Source organism: Gekko japonicus, unplaced genomic scaffold (genome assembly GCF_001447785.1).
Source record: "Gekko japonicus isolate JY-2015 unplaced genomic scaffold, Gekko_japonicus_V1.1 scaffold1336, whole genome shotgun sequence".
NCBI lineage: Eukaryota > Metazoa > Chordata > Lepidosauria > Squamata > Gekkonidae > Gekko > Gekko japonicus.
The window spans coordinates 12,639-28,756 of NW_015175399.1; the positions used below are offsets into that span (position 1 = coordinate 12,639).

Below are 16,118 nucleotides of genomic sequence, written 5' to 3' on the forward strand. Positions count from 1 at the left end.
CCGGACTGAGAAGTGAGTGAGAAGGAGGGAAATGTGTGGGGGGGGATGCCTCCGTGCCTGCCTGCTGCATCCTGGGGGCGCGCGTGTCTGTGATGCCACCATGGTTGGCCTTGGCCTCCTCACCTGCCACCCACCAGAGTATCTGGCCCATCTGGCGGCTCACCGCACTGAGCCCGAAACAGTGGCCGTGACTTTTGTGGGCGGGACTCCAGCAATGCAGCCAGTGGATACAGACCTCTGGTAAGTGACACATCAGGGAGCCAATTGATTTTGGCGCACACCAAATCTTGCCACTCCAAAACAGTATTAGTATATAGGAGAGATTGTAATGATTTAACTGGCAGAACTGTCATGGCATAACTGTCATTGCTTCCTACATAGAATCCTGGAAATTGTAGACTGTCAAGGTGCTGAGAATTTTCTGCTAGAGAGTCTGATATCCTTCACAGAACTACATCTGCTAGAGCTCTCTGGAGAATGACTATTGAACCATCTTACGTTTGTGCTGTGTATATGTGATAATATGTTTTTTTCATTGACATAAACATGCAAAAATTTATTTAAGTATTACTTGTAAACATGGTCTGAATATGTATTGCTATTTTTTCTGCCAAACCCCAGCATATATAATGATTACGTAAAATGTGAGAATTTTCTTGAAAAACTATAATTTTTGGATCAAGTTGGTCCGATAAAAGAAATGTTTTACCTTAAGGAAGAGCCAGAGCTGACAGCAATTCCCAATGGGAGCACCATTTCTTTTTCCCCAGAAGACAGAGCTGGATTACATTTCCAGTTCTTTTGTAATTCTTTTAGAATAATTTGGACAGTGCTTACAGCCTTGTGTATCCTGCTGGGTGAGTGATGATTACTTCTTTTTATCTTCTTTTGATTACAGAGGATGGTTTGTTTCAACAGAATGATTTCCCTTCCATTCTGTTCATAAATTGAGTATTAACAGAGGACCAGGCTCGAGTTGAGAAATTTGAAGAAGAATGAATGAATTTTAGTAGGGAAATGTCTGTCTTTTGAACTTTTAAAACTAGAAGGTGAATTCATCGTAACATAGTACATATAGGCTGTGAAAAACCAATAACCAATAACTATAAATTGGCTTGGTTGTTCTAAATCAGAGTAACCCACACTTTTGAACAACATATGATGGAGGCAGCTTTCTTAGAACAGTACGTTAACGCCATTGTTCGTTATGTGTACAGTGGTACATTGGTATGTAGTGTCTATGTTCATCTCACTTGAAGATTTAGGCTGAATGTTTGTCTTGTTTCCATTGCACGTGATTGAAGTCTGAGCATGGCCTGAGGTGTGAGTCCTTGGGTGAGACTCAAAGGACTCTTGCTCCCCTCACCAGTTCTTAGACCGTGGCCTTGTGGACCACCCCAGAAGATACCAGCTAAGACCAGGATGTTTCACACACTTTGTTGTTGTTTTTTCTGTTTATGCATTTACATTGTGTTTAATTTATTTAAATTTTGTATTTAAACTTCACTGGGGGGGGGGGTTTCCTAAGCCACTTTGGGTCCCCATTGGGAAGAAAAGAGATATAATAACGCCTCTAAATAAATAAGCAAATCCTGCTGGGTTGGTTTTTTTGGGAGGGGTAAGTTTTACAGGGTTTTGTGCTGCTTCAAAAATAAACAAAATCTATATTACCAAAGGAAACAGCAGGATAAAAAAGGGAAAGGGGGAAAAAGAGAACTTACACATGTCATACCACCTTCAACTTACTTAATAATATTTGTTACCAGCCAAAATGGCCTTAGAAGGAGTTCCCCACGGTTATCTGATTTCAGTCAAATATTGTTTGGAACTTCTCTGATTTATTAGCAATTGGAAGCCTCTAGAGGGATAGTGAAGTAGAGTTAAGGAGACCAGCATGAAGCGTGGCCACAGTGAACCTGCTAAATTCTAAAACATGGTGTAAATATCTTAAAAAAGAAATAGTGTTCTTTAATGGCCTCTTCTAAACCAGCTGCGCAAGTGCAGCTTGTCTTCTCTAGCAAGACAGGTGCAGCATTCCTATGCACACATACTTTGGAGCAGGGCTTTTTTTTTTTTTAAGAGGTGCCGGAACTCTCAAGAGGGAAATGAAGTTTTCACTCTGTATACTGAAAACTCAAGAACTTTTAAACATTTTAAAAATAATTTTGTCAAAGAGGTTCTGGAACTCTGTTCCGGCTCGTTCCCCTGGGGAAAAAAAGCCCTGCTTTGGAGTAGTACTTACCTTTAAGTAAACATGTAAGGAAAGGGATTTTTAAAAACCCTGACATCTCTGACAGTTTTGTATTCAGTAGGTAATCATGCTTACAATTACAAAAAGGGTGGGGACAATTTCCCACAGGAACAATATATTCAACTATGGAAGCCACTTCTGCTCTATTGAATAAGGTTAAACCAGATGAAAACTGATGAATGAATGTTTTACCCTATGTGTAAAGGTGGCAATAAGAACAAATTTCTAGAACCATTCTATTTCTTTGAGCATCATTGATTTGATTATGAAGAAAATACCTGTACATTGAGTTAATACAGTTCAATTAAATGAAAAGGTTAGAATAGAAGTTCTACCAAGTATATCAACATAGTAATCAGGACACAGTGTCCTTACTTTTCACTTTGCCTGAGAATCAATTATCTGACTATGAGTTAACATACCTGGTTCTGTGGAAACATTTGTATAGAGAATTTGTATGTTGTTTATATAATTTTAACTCCTATATTTTTTTAATACAACAACAATTTACAGTAGCACATACTATTAGGAAACCACAACAATAACAACATAATTACAAACACAAAAAACATCAGCACAATAAAGCCAAACAGCTATTCAATATATAACCTTCAAGTTGTCAGGAAGTGCCTTTTTAAGCTTACTATATCTTTAGCACTATTCAAGAAAAGGAAACCAACATTCCAAATAATCTGAATGAAACTCTGGATTCTCCATCAAGGAAATAACATCTGATATTCTGTTCATGACCCAGGTATTCCCATAACTTAAACTAAATAGTCATTTTTTTTTAAAGTGTTGGAAACAACCCTTATAAATGCAGAGCATTGAGTTCTTTCTTGGACAATGCTCCACTGTAATGCTGAGTGCTGCTTCCAACTCTAGAAATAAGTAGAGGGCTGAGGAAGGATTCAGTCCCTTCCTCTCTGTCACACTTGGGCCATTGATAGTTGGCACCTGATGAAGTCGGATTTGCTTCCAGGTACGGCACAGTGACGGGCAGTGCAAGGCTCACTCCGAGCCGCCCGATTCCCAAACGTTCTTTTTGGAGCCCCCTGGTTGCCGGGTAGGCTCCGCCAGGTCTCCCGAAGAGAGAGCTGGTGGCAGGGGGCTCTGTTACGGCCCCTCCCGCATCTGGCAATTGTGGGAGGTGTCCATTTCTGCCCTGAAGTGGAAGCGTTTTTGTGGAGCAGAACATGGATACCACGTTCTGCCTTAGCTGTGACCATCCGCTTTTTAACTATGGATTTAATTTCTACAACAGTAACACAGAGGAACAAGCCTGAAAAACGAACTGTGAGTACATTTATCTTCTAATTCGGAAATAGAGAAGAGTGGAGGCGATATCACCTTTAAGCGATTTGCTCAGAAAGAAGAGGATTAGCGGCCAGAAGAGGATTGGGAGCCATTTGTATGTTTCTGGAGTGCTTGCAACTGGAGAGTTTTTCTTGTTTTTTCTTTTTATGGCAAGAACCTACTATAGACTTGAGTGCATTAAACTAAATTGAGCTGCGTTTTTCCCATTAAAATGGCGCTGGTAACACAAGAGGAGGAGGAGGAGGAACTGGATGAGAATATGCTTGTGGGAGATTTATCTGTGGAACAGTTCCTAAGGGTTTTAAGGGAGCAAATTCAGAAGGGTTTTGAAAAAGCTTGTGTAAATTTATTAAAAACACCACATAACCCACAAGTGGAAACAAAGAAAGAAGATGAAAACAAAGAAAGCTTTGAGTTCCAACTTACGCTAAACAAAGGAGATGTCCATGTTAACTTAATGGAAATGACAGAGAAAGAGGAAAATGTGGGACAGTGTTCACAGAGGGACGTAGAGACTATAGAACGTTATCAAACAGAAGAGCATTTAGAGTTTCAACTTATACCAACCAAAATAAAAAGAAAGAAATCAGCAAGATCTCCCCACTTAAAACCAGAGGCTCCAAAAAAGAAGGTGCATGGATTTTGTTTTACAGGACAAAGGAAACCAGTTGTTGGAACCTCTAGATTATGAAATATATATTTAGAGGAAAGCCAATAATAGGTAATAAGAGTGGAAGTACTAAACAGCTAAGAAGCAAGTAAGAGCTTGAATAGTTAAGAGAAGCTTGCCTTGGGAGAATGAAGTAGTTCCAGGAGCTTTAAAATCTAAAGGGTGATGTATGTTTAACTTTGACATGGTTGATCTATTGAAAAGCTGAAAGTAAACCATTCTTTTTTCTTATCTTCTTGATAGGGTTAGGCGATTTTGTGGAGAATAATACTAATTTTAGAAAGTCTATATGAATAATTTTCCAAAAAAAAAAGCCACGTAATGTGAAACTCATATTGTTAAATCATAAAATTGGTGTTGTTAAATCTTTTAAAAATAGTATTAATAGAAGAGTGTACTCAAAGGTGAAATACTTTAAATACCGTGGTATAGGAGTTAGTAGGTGTAATTGAGTAAGAACTATTTGTTTGTATTTTCTCTTTTTTGGCTCAACTGTGTTACGATACCAAATTTAAATTTAATTTCATGTATGTGTTCTTGGGTATGTCAGTGTTTATATGCATGTCTTATTTTGTTTGAAAATCTAATAAATATATTGTAAAAAAAAGATAGTTGGCACCTGATGATGCTTAAGACCTGAATGACCTATAACCTGTAACCTTTTTCCTGTAACCTTTCCCCATGATTTACCTGCTTCTGCCTGCTTGCAGTTTTTTTATCATTGCCCTCGTCTGCCATTGCATTCCTGGGGGGGGGAGTGTATGCGAGTAGGGAGTAGGGAGGCCACTTAGTAATCTTCCAAGAGGCCCCATAGACATTGTTCTCACAAGAAACGTCCCTGGAGAAGAGTCTGTGTCTGGCTAGATAGTGGTTGTATATCTTTCAGGACCACTGTAGTAATGCTAACGTTGAATGTATGGAATTTGGAATTGTAACTATACCTTGTGTTTCCTGCCTTGCGAATCAGTCCTAACAAAGCATTTGAACCCACAGCATCTCATATCTCCAGGGGTCATTTCGTAGAAAAAGAGCTAGGGGGACTCATTAGCATAACTCATTAGCATATGCCACACCCCCTGACATCACCGGAAGTGTGTCCTCCCCACAGCTGGTGGCGACCTCCAGCGGGCACCAGCAGGGAGCTCCAGGCCCCGCCCTCCCACACCTCACCCGGGGGGATGGCGTCCCCCCGCGTCCCCCCCAAATGACCCCTGCATATCTCTAAATAAAACTTTCACTAAAGAAAGTGTGTGTAGAGAGTGATTTGACTGGGAACCTGACACTCTCCTTCCTGTCGCTTCACAGTAGGAATGATTCAGTACCCTTTACTGCTGCTTCACACACTACATTTTAAAGCATATGCCTTCAAATGTTAAAGGTGAATAGTTAGCTCTTTGCTAAAAGTATACTCAGTGACAAACCCAGGTTTACTGAGTTCTAATGTGTGAAATGGCACTTTTGTGGCTATTTTGAAAAAACATTAATTAAATTTACAGTGGTATCATATGATTGTAGCTTGAATTGTGTAATTGCTGTGACCCACTTGGCTTATAAGCTAGAGCCAAACATGATCATCTGTCAATTGTTGAGTAATGAAAATGTATGAGTCACTCTGGAATGGCAGATGAAGATAAGGAGAAGTTTATACATTCCAAAAACTTAACACCATAGTAGCAGAAAATAATCACATCACAAAGAGAGAGGGTATTACCAGAAAAGGGCAACGGTAGTCTCTTTGGCCAGCCAAGACTCTCACTGTGTAGGTGTTTGTACAAGACACTGCTCCACCACATCACACTGATCAGACTACTGAGGGGCAGCTATGCCACTTCCTGTGACACCAGTGGCTAAATTACAGGAAGTAAACCCCTCTGAGTTTCTGAGCTCTGTCAGGCTTCAGTAGCACCAATTTTCTTGATTGCATTCAGATAGGAAAGTCATACTCTTCATTGTGCATTGGGTAAGATGACATCAGAGAATGTACTACTAAAGCGAGAAGTCAAGAAACTGTGGGCCTGCACTCCAATACACACACACCTGCACACACACACACACAGAGAGCAAGAACACTATAAAAAGCTAGCAGTTTTCAAGAAGGAACTGCAGGTTCTACAATGGATTTTAAATATTTTATATATTATAAAATATGAGAGTTTACTTATTTAAAAAGACACGTGAACAGTATTCCAGTTAACATTGCAGCCTATTTTTTCATCAGAGAAATGTGTGTGAGATCTGTTCTGTACAATAATGTAGTAACCATAAGTATCTTGTCTGTTTCTGATTTTTATTGTAGGCTGTTGCCCAGGACCGTGAAGATATTAAATCCTTTAAAAAAACTTTAGTAGTCAATATATAATAGTTTTCACATATGGGCTTCTGTAAACAGCTGTTTAAATTGTATAGCATGGGTCATAATCAGCACCCAGTGCTTTTACTGCAAATTCCATTGCCTAGTAATAAAGCTGGAGTTTGTACCAGCTCCCTGCTGAATTTACATCAGCAGGCCCAGTGAAGAATAAGATACAAATATCTAGTACCTAGTTATAATACAAGAGTGTGCAACAGACATTAATCCAGTCTAGTTATTTCCCGTTTTCATTCAAAGGTGAGGAATGGGTTTGTGACAACTCAAAACGAATGGATATTAATCTATTTTTCAGCATTTATGAAGAGTCACACTCTAGAGAGAAATCTTGGTAAGCCTTGTCAGGCAGTGCACTTTCATAACAAAATGTACTTTCTGCTTGGACTTCTCTGTAACATACTATCTACTTCAGGCATTTTTATAGTATGGGGGGGGGATAACGTGCACTGTGTACTTTTCACTTCTAGACTAAATGAAAAGAGGGCCAGCTTTACAGTCAATGACATCGTGAGAAACGGAGATACAAATTGACAACAAAGCACCTCTGCAATTAATGTACGATAAATTAGCGAAGGACATTTGAAAACCTGTGTTATTACCTTAGATTTATTCCTCTGTTAACCTATCCCAGCAATTTCAGCTGCATGCTTTTACAACACTTAGCCTTTTTAAATGCTCCATAGAAGTTAACTAATACATGCTTTAACTGACTTCTCATAGTTTCTTCTTTCCCTTTGTTTTGTTATTTACCAACAGTTAATGGGAGATTACAAGTTCAGCTTGTGGATTCTGGAAGCATGCATCATTGTGAGCATTCTATGACAGTGTGTACACAGCTTTTCACACCTGTGTTGTAAAGAAGCCACAAGCCTCTATGGTATAAACTTTTACAGTATTGGTTTGCCACATTCACACTTTCATTCATAGGTATATGCATATTATGTATTGCATATGTGTATAGCTAAAAAATATAGGGTTGGATCCTACAAAGGGGTTAGGAGAACCACTCTCCCTTCTCTCTACAGTCTCCAGCGTCTTTTTCTTGCCAGTAGAGGGCTAGGGAACCTCCAGAACAGAGTGAAGGTCTTGTGCAAATTGCTTCACAAATGGAGCAGGCAGTCATGCAAGGATGAGAGCATATTTCTGTGACTCCCCCTCCTTGCCACAGCAAGCCCCTCCCCACTGCCTCCCTATGTTCTTGAAGGACCCTGACTTTCTGGAGCTACTTGTCAAGGGACTTAGCAGGCTGTGGAAGGAAGAAAGCAAGAGTCCTGTTGTGTTTACTGTTTGTAGAATGCAGCTCACAGGACAGAGGCCATTCAGTTTAGAAAATTTTGTAGAATGCAGCTCACAGGACAGAGGCAGGCTTATTCCGTTCAGTTTAGAAAAGAAGGCTCCATTGCACTGGCTTTTCTCTAAAACAAACATGATTTAACTGTATGGAGATCTGCAAAGAATGGAAAGAACAATGTCTGGATTATCATACTTGACAGATAAAAATGTTTTAATCGCCACAGTATTGGGTAACCTCCTACCACATTAGAAGCATGTGGTTCAGAGTAGGAATCAGTGATGACAATGTAACAATATTTACTATAATGGAAGAGAATATTTTCGTTTCACAACAACTTCCAAGCTCAAAGCACAAGGTAGAACAAAACACATTTTTTAAACATTGTTTTTAAGTATCAGCCACTTGGAGAGAACAGTTTTTAAAAACTACATTATATATATATACACACACACACCACCTAGTGAGACACATAGTAATATCAGAACATCCAAGGCAAAATGGACTGTAGAAACTGAGGACAATATGTTCTACTGACTAATGAAGATAATATTTTTACTTACATAAATTTATTAATTAGCACTTCAGGTGCTGGTTTTAGCTTCCTAACACTGGAATAAATTAAAAATAAAATATATTTCATCCTTGCAGTCTTGCAAACAGATCAAGAGGTCTGTATGTCTTCTGATGCATGCACAGAGCTCCTGTAGACATGTGGGTTTCCACCCATTTCAATATCAGGAGCTGATCTGTGCACTTAACAGAGTGCTTGTGCTGATTAATCTGTTCCATTGACATATGTGGTGAGAACTCTATGTGCCTAGTAGACCCTTTGAATCAGGAGGAGATCCAAGGATTGTCGGGTTAGAGTTTTATCATTTAAAAAAATCCTAAATTAACATACTTGATCCCTTTCTTTAACACACACACACACACATTTGACAGGGTTAAAAAAGACACAGAAAAGTGCTCATCAAGTGCTTATTTTACTAATTATTTCAGTAAGATTAGCTGTTTCTTTGGTGCAACATGGCAAGTAACTGGCAAGAGCTCATCATGGGACTGTTCTTGGAATGGCAAAGGAATTGCCATGTTCCTCTGCTGACAGCAGTACTTGTCTGAGAGCTTGTGCTTTTCAAAAAAACAAACAAAACAGGAGGCCACTCCACTCACCCTTTCAGCTTTCAGCAGACGAGTTCTTTGCTCTACTATGCCAAACATGGCAGCAGAACACGAATATAGCATATAGCTGAATCTTGAGGAATAAATAGTGTTCTGATGGGAATCTGACATCCTAAAAGCAATTTCCTGGGACTGAGTCCCAATGAATTACATGGGAGTTACTTCAGAACAAACCTCTTTAGGATTGATCCCTGAACCACACCTACGTAAGATTACAGCTTCTGGAGTTAGTATGATTCTTTGGAGCGGTGGTATATTGACAGCAAAGAAGATTATATATTTTATAGAGCGTTGCTCTTTAGACATTAGCAACTATCTTTTCCAGTTAAAGACCTTCTTACATTCGGCAGCCATCATCCAAAATGCCCTCCATTCCTCAAAGCCTGCTTTGGTATTTCATTAATAAAAAACCAGGAATCATTAGAACAAAGTGAGAGTTGTCCTGGCATAACTGAAGCACATAGCGTGAGCTGTTTGCTGCTATTTCAGTTCAAGCATGCCATCCCTGGACTGGCTTGGCTGGCACCATCTCAGGAATGTCCAGAAGGGTTTTTTGTTAATTATTATTGTAAATTGATATGGCCTGTTATTCAATATAGAAAGACCAAGAGCCCAATCCATTCTGCATTGTTTTGTTGTCTAATTTTCTATGAAAAATAAATCCTGGTAGCAATCACACCTTACAAATTAGAAGAATTACCTAACTACCACTGCAATTCTAACAATGTATACTCTGAAGTAAATCTCACTAAGCATATTTAGCATTGCAGCCTCAATCCAGCCCTTTTGATTGCTACGCGTTTGGATATGAAATGTGTTCAGTTTTTAAACCATTTGCCCAAATGTCAGTGTTCCTAAACTCCCAACAGTAAAATGCATGCTGCAGACCTCTGTGGTATTTGCGAGTGCCAGTGCATGAAAAGTCATGTATGTATGAAATAACAGGGAAAGACATGTTTTTGCTTGCTTGCTGTTGCATAAATGAGAGCTGCTCCCAAGTGGTGGAGAAGCAGACCCTGTTTGGAAAACCCAAGTCAAAAGCCATCTTTACACTGATACTGTTAACTACTCCAGACAGCTGTGTGCCTGCAGGCCTGTCTAGACCACACATTTTACTTCGCATCCCAGCAGTCCTATAAAAAAAGCAATGGCCTTTTCTAATAAAGAGCAGCTCCGTTGTGTCTGCAGCATCATTTCATACTGTGCCAAGACTATGGCTGGGATCCAAAGAACCCAGGGAATCAACATACTCAAGGGGAGGAGACTGCTAATTCTCTCTTTTGGCTGTATTCCCATGTATCTCCAGTTCTTACTGGAGGATCACCTAGGTTTCAAGAATGGCTTTTCAGAAAGTGCAAGAAAGGGGCGGAGGGAGACTGTTAACTATGGCCTTGTCCATTATCCTGTATTTTTGTTGTTGTCTAACTTTTATCTAAAATATAACAAAGCTGGAGATGATGCTTTACAGAATGCAAAAAGAAGTACCTATGGATACTAGGAGCATAAAATGGCTTGCATTTCTTTAAAAAATGGCATTTATGGAGTCATTGCATGTTCTGGAAAGAATGGATGGACCATATATTCCAGAAGAACATTTGTGTTAGGAAACAGATTTCTGTTAGAAACATAGGCAGGTGCTTTGTTATACTGTGTTCCAATTTCATGGCTACTTCACACAAAGGCTCAGTTTTGGTATATATTATAAAAACACAAACACACACAAAAAGAGCAAATCAAACCCACTATGGTTAGTGTGACCATCTGAATCAGGCCAATCTGCTAAATATGGTTAGCTGAATGCATGAACATGAAGCTGCCTTGTACTGAATTTGACCATTGGTTCATCAAGGTCAGTACTGTCTACACTGACTGCCAGCAACACAGTCTCAGGTTGAGCTCTTCCACATCACCTACTAATTGATCCTTTAAATCCTCCAGCTGGGGATTGAACCTGGGACTTTAGGGTTGCCATTCCCCAATGCGGGTGGGGGTATATCCACTTTTGGGGGCCCCGATCTGCCACCCCTGAGCCCACCGACAGGCAGAACCCTGCCCCCAAAGAGCCTCATCTGTGCCGGAGGTGACATCATCACGCAGAGCATGTTAGGGGGATACTTTATGGTTTGAGGAAAAATGACTGAGCATTCCCCCAAATGACTGAGCATTCCCTACAGTGTGCCCTGTATGATGATGTCACTTCCAGTGGACATCATTGCGGCATGCATGCTTTGCAGCATGCCAAAAACTCCAGGAACCTAAGAGGGAGCCCTCCGCCAGCGGCCTGGCAACCATATGGGACCTGGACCTTGCACTATTAAGCCATGGCTCCACCCCATCATAGTTCATGGTCCATCATATCAGGATGCCAAACCCTGACATTGGTTTATTAATCATAGTTAGTCTAAACTATGGATTTGTGTAATGTATAGACACATGGATATCCTGGCTTAATCTTGGCTGGTTTCCTAGTGCTGCCCTCATATACCACCCACCTACAGATATGACCAACCAGAGCAAAGGTGATGAAACCATCATTTGTTGAGGCAAAATAGAACTGAAATGATTGTCTGCAAGATGATTCTTGGTTCCACAAACTGTCCATTCTTAACAACATAAAACCATTGTTTTCTGTTCTGTCTGAACTGAGCTGAAATGTCAAGTTGGAAAACCATACACACATCAATAACTTGAGACAATTGTATACATCTTTTTTGCTCTATATAGGTGTTTGGGAGATCGTTGCTGTTTGCAGCTTCTCAGCACCCAGCAAAAGTGCCTCGAGTATTTGCCATACATAATGGATATTTAATTTATTCCTGTTACGTTGGTGATATTCATATGAGAAATCATCTTCTAGGAAGCAGCACTTGGAGGGTATTATGACAAGATTTCTGTTTTGCTGTAAGATTGCGAGTCAGAAAATTCAAATGTGCACGAACCAACATCACTGTAACCTTTAGTATGTTCATGATGTTGTTATGGGGGAATGACTTGCAGATCTACAGATTTCAGAAGGGTTCTTCCTTCTTTTCCAGAAGCTATTATTGACTCCCAGATTCAGGTTGCATTTCAGTCAAACATGGTGTTGTTGGGTTGCAGGACACAGTTACACTGCTGAGGAAGAATGGCCAAAATGGTTGCTACAAATCCACGTTCTGATTAGTTCAAAGAACACTTCAGTTCTAAGAAAAGAGAGAAAAAAAGAATTATTAAAGCATCTTGCAGCACTTTATACTGCCAGTAATGAATATATTTTGTTCAACTTGATAGTGGGCACGAGAAGTATTTTTTAGAGGTCACCAAAGTCGCTAGATTTCAATGACATTTTAGCTTTAGACCAGACCCGGTGTCAAACTGAAGCTTCACGGTTTGCACCAGAGGACCTTTCATTATGAACATTTGCTTTATACTGCATACCTTACACAACATCGGCCCATTCTGCATGTAGCATTTGCTCCGCTGTTTTACCAAACCCACGTGGGAACAGAAATTCCCCTCTACATCACATTCCACTTTCACTTTGACTGATTGTCAGATTTAATTGAAGCCTCCACACTGCAGGGTGGTTTCACTTCCTTTGATCTCTCGGTTTTCTGGTACTGTCTGCATAGATTTATGGTTGGCACCTCACCTGGGGGGATGGCGTCCCCCCGCGTCCCCCCCCAAATGACCCCTGGTTTTATGGCCGCAGTACGGCATTGGCCCGGGATAGTTGAATGTGGTTTTGAGCTGCATCTTTTCCTGTTCCAGTGTGGGTTTTGTAAAACAACGGAGCAAATGCTAGATGCAGATTGAGCCATCATCATCACGTTTTTACCCCACTGTCCTCAAAGGAATTCGGGCTGGCAGGCATAGTTCCACCCTCCTCCATTTTATCATCACAAGAACTCTATGAGGTGGGTTAACCTGAGAAAAGGTGACCTATGCAAGTGAGCTTCATGATAGGGTGAGAACCTGAACCCAGTTCTCCATGGTTCTTAGTCTGACAGTGTCATCAGTATACCACAGTGGCTCTCAAAAACACAACTGTTTGCTGCAAGAAACTTAAACGGATGAAAGAGAGGAAAGGGAACATCTCTTAACATGAAGTAGACATGTACCAGGGAACTATCAGGATTCTTGTTGGGTAGATAAGAGTATGGGGGTACACCTTCCCTAATATGTTTTGTATAGTTACCTCAGCAAAAACTTTGCCTCTGTCCTAAACCAATCCTCCACCACTTTGCTTTTCAATGTGAAACATCAGGTAATATATACGGCCAAAATATAGCCACGTATTTGGAATCCATTTATATCTTTTGCCAGCCAACACTCAACCACTCTTAATCCTCCACTTAATGCTAGGAATTTATGGAAAGATCGGCTTAATAAATCATGCAGTTATTAGCAATAAAGCTGCAAAAACATCTAGTTAAAACTGTGAAAAAATATAAAACAATAATTTTATTTTATTTTAGATTTTATTTTAGTTTTTCTTCTTAATTTTTTTGGTTTGTATATGCTTCCCCCCTTGCGTGTTATGTTAGTTAATGTATGGTCACGTCAATAAACAGCCATGCAAAGTCTTATATTAATATCACCTGTGAGAGGAATCTATTAGTGTTTTATTATAGAAATAACAGAGGTACAACTGTCATGGAGTGTCTATGGTAGTTGCTTTTGAGGGTTTGCCTCTGTATTAGGTCACACCCAATCTCTATTGTCCCCTGCCTGTCTTCAGCCTCCATTCATATGTGCTACAAAACAGCAGAATCAGAAGGGCAAAAATAATATTTGTACATGCTTTCCCGACATCATATTGTATTCTGAGAGCCAGTTTGGTGTAGTGGTTAAGTGTGCGGTCTCTAATCTGGGAGAACCGGGTTTGATTCCCCATTCCTCCACTTACACCTGGCTGAATGACCTTGGGCAAGCCATAACTCTGGCACAGCTGTTCTTGAAAAAGAGCAGTTTCTGTCAAGAGTTCTCTCAGCCCCACCTACCTCACAGGGTGTCTGTTGTGGGGAGGGGAAGGGAAAGGAGTTTGTAAGCCACTCTGAGACACTTTTGGGTAGTGAAGGGTGGGGTATAAATCTAATCTCTCCTCTCATCTCCTGAACAGAACAGCCACGGGAAGCCAGAATCTGCCTTCTGTGTTATGAAAGATCCCCAATATGGTTGTGTTTTCATGTGACTATAAGACCCATCCTCATGGGATCTCCATGTTTGCACGCTGCTAATGTTGGAAATAGGGCTACAAGTAAAGCTCTTGGCCATGTTGTACCAAGGACTATGCATTCAACACTGTTAGAGCTTAAATTGTCCTTTCAAAAGTTTTCTTAATTATCCTCATCTTGAACTAAACAGGTTTCCAGTGTTGTCAGTATCCATTTTATTAATTCATGCACTGTTTTACCCATCATAATAGAAGCCCATGAAAAATTGAACTGGGAATATAAAAGATTCATGGCTCAGCTTATGACCCATTAAAAGCACAGAGCTTTGTAAAAAAACAAAACCCTGTTCTCTCAGGAAGTGCACACCCACCCACACATACTTGCTCATCACTTTTATTTTCAAGTGAGGCACAAGAAAATATGCCTGGCATGGTGGTCACTCTGCCCAAAGTCCCATCAAGCAGCCAGCAAAGGAAGAACCAGGAAGCACATTTTTTTACCCTCAACTCCTCACCCATTGAGGGTCAACAAATCCACAGCCTACAAACATGTACTCAAAAGGCAAAGAGAACCAAAGTGTCACCTGTTGATCGGCATTAGCCCTGCATTTTCTTTTTTTGCCCTTAGCCAATGTTTAAACAACAAACAGGACAACCTGAACCACAACCAGGTTAAGGACAGTGCTGAAAAACAGCATGAAGCCAGGCTGACGCCAAAAACAAAGCTGACAACCTCAGGGTAGTTCCTGGTGATAACTTCTGTAAAGGAGAAATGAGGGCATAAGGGTTGCTGGGAGGAAAGCTCCTCTAACTGCTAGTCATGAGTACTCTTGCAAATTGAGGCATAGCATCTGTGTGGGTGGAATGGGGCTGGATTTTCAGCAGTTAGGGACTGCATTCCACATGAACACAACATAAAACTACCTTATACTGAATCAGACCCTCGGTTCATCAAAGTCAGTATTATCTACTCAGACTGGCAGTGGCTCTCCAAGGTCTCAGGCAGAGGTCTTTCACATCATCTACCGCCAGATCTTTTAACTGGAGATACCAGGGATTGAACCTGGAACCTTCTGCATGCCAAACAGATGCTTTACCACTGAACCACAGCTCCACCAGGTGCAGCCAGGGAACCCACTAGGCTTACCAAGTGGCAGCGGGGGATCCGCATGTCTTCACAGGATCCCTGCCACGGGGACGGCGACACGCGTTGCACCTGCCGTCGCCAGGATGTGACGCTACGCGTCGCTCTGGCAGCGGGACTCCAAACAGCCCCGTTGCCAGAGCAACGCGTTGCGTCACATCCTGGCAATGGCGGTGCAACACGTATCGCCGTCCCCGCAGCAGGGATCCTGTGAAGACATGCGGATCCCCCGCCGCCACTTGGTAAGCCTAGAACCCACCTGGGGTCAAAATCATCAGGGAGACACTTGAACCAGCTGAAAGGAGGACTGTTTCTAATTAAGTTTTGCGAAGATTGTGCTTTTGGTGCTGGTCACTGGCTTGGACTTAGAATGGTGCCTGTGGAGAAACCCCTTTCCCCACTCTGAGTTTTTAATGTGTTCCTGGTTTTTTCCTTTTCTCTCTGGAAGGGCAGGAAGCTAGGTCAATTGCCAGCCATGGTTATACAAATGGATTTACTTGCAAAGGAACTGAGGGATTTGGTATTAGGAATCTTCAGGTAACTCCTGGAGATTTCCCAGAATGCCTTCAAGGAGGGCTCCCAGGATGTACCTATGTGACCTGAGTGGACCATGTCAAAGGGGGTGGAAAGTGTGATGTGGAATAGGTGGGGTTGGAGGCTTAATAGAAGTGCTTGCTCCCAGGAGGGAGGGTCTCTTGGTGCTGATCTTTGGAAGAGAACAAACTGCTGAGCTCTGTTCA

At 41.0% G+C, this 16,118-nt stretch overlaps 1 protein-coding gene across 1 annotated transcript in view; it reads right to left on the reverse strand.

Moving 5' to 3' along the window:
- Window positions 1–8,121: 8,121 nt before the first annotated feature.
- The window catches only part of FAM110C (family with sequence similarity 110 member C), a 22,485-nt gene continuing 14,488 nt past the window's right edge, over window positions 8,122–16,118 (reverse strand). The window contains exon 2 of the mRNA XM_015425696.1: window positions 8,122–12,261. The gene's annotated coding sequence lies outside the window, so the exon portion shown is untranslated. The remainder of the gene's footprint in view (window positions 12,262–16,118) is intronic.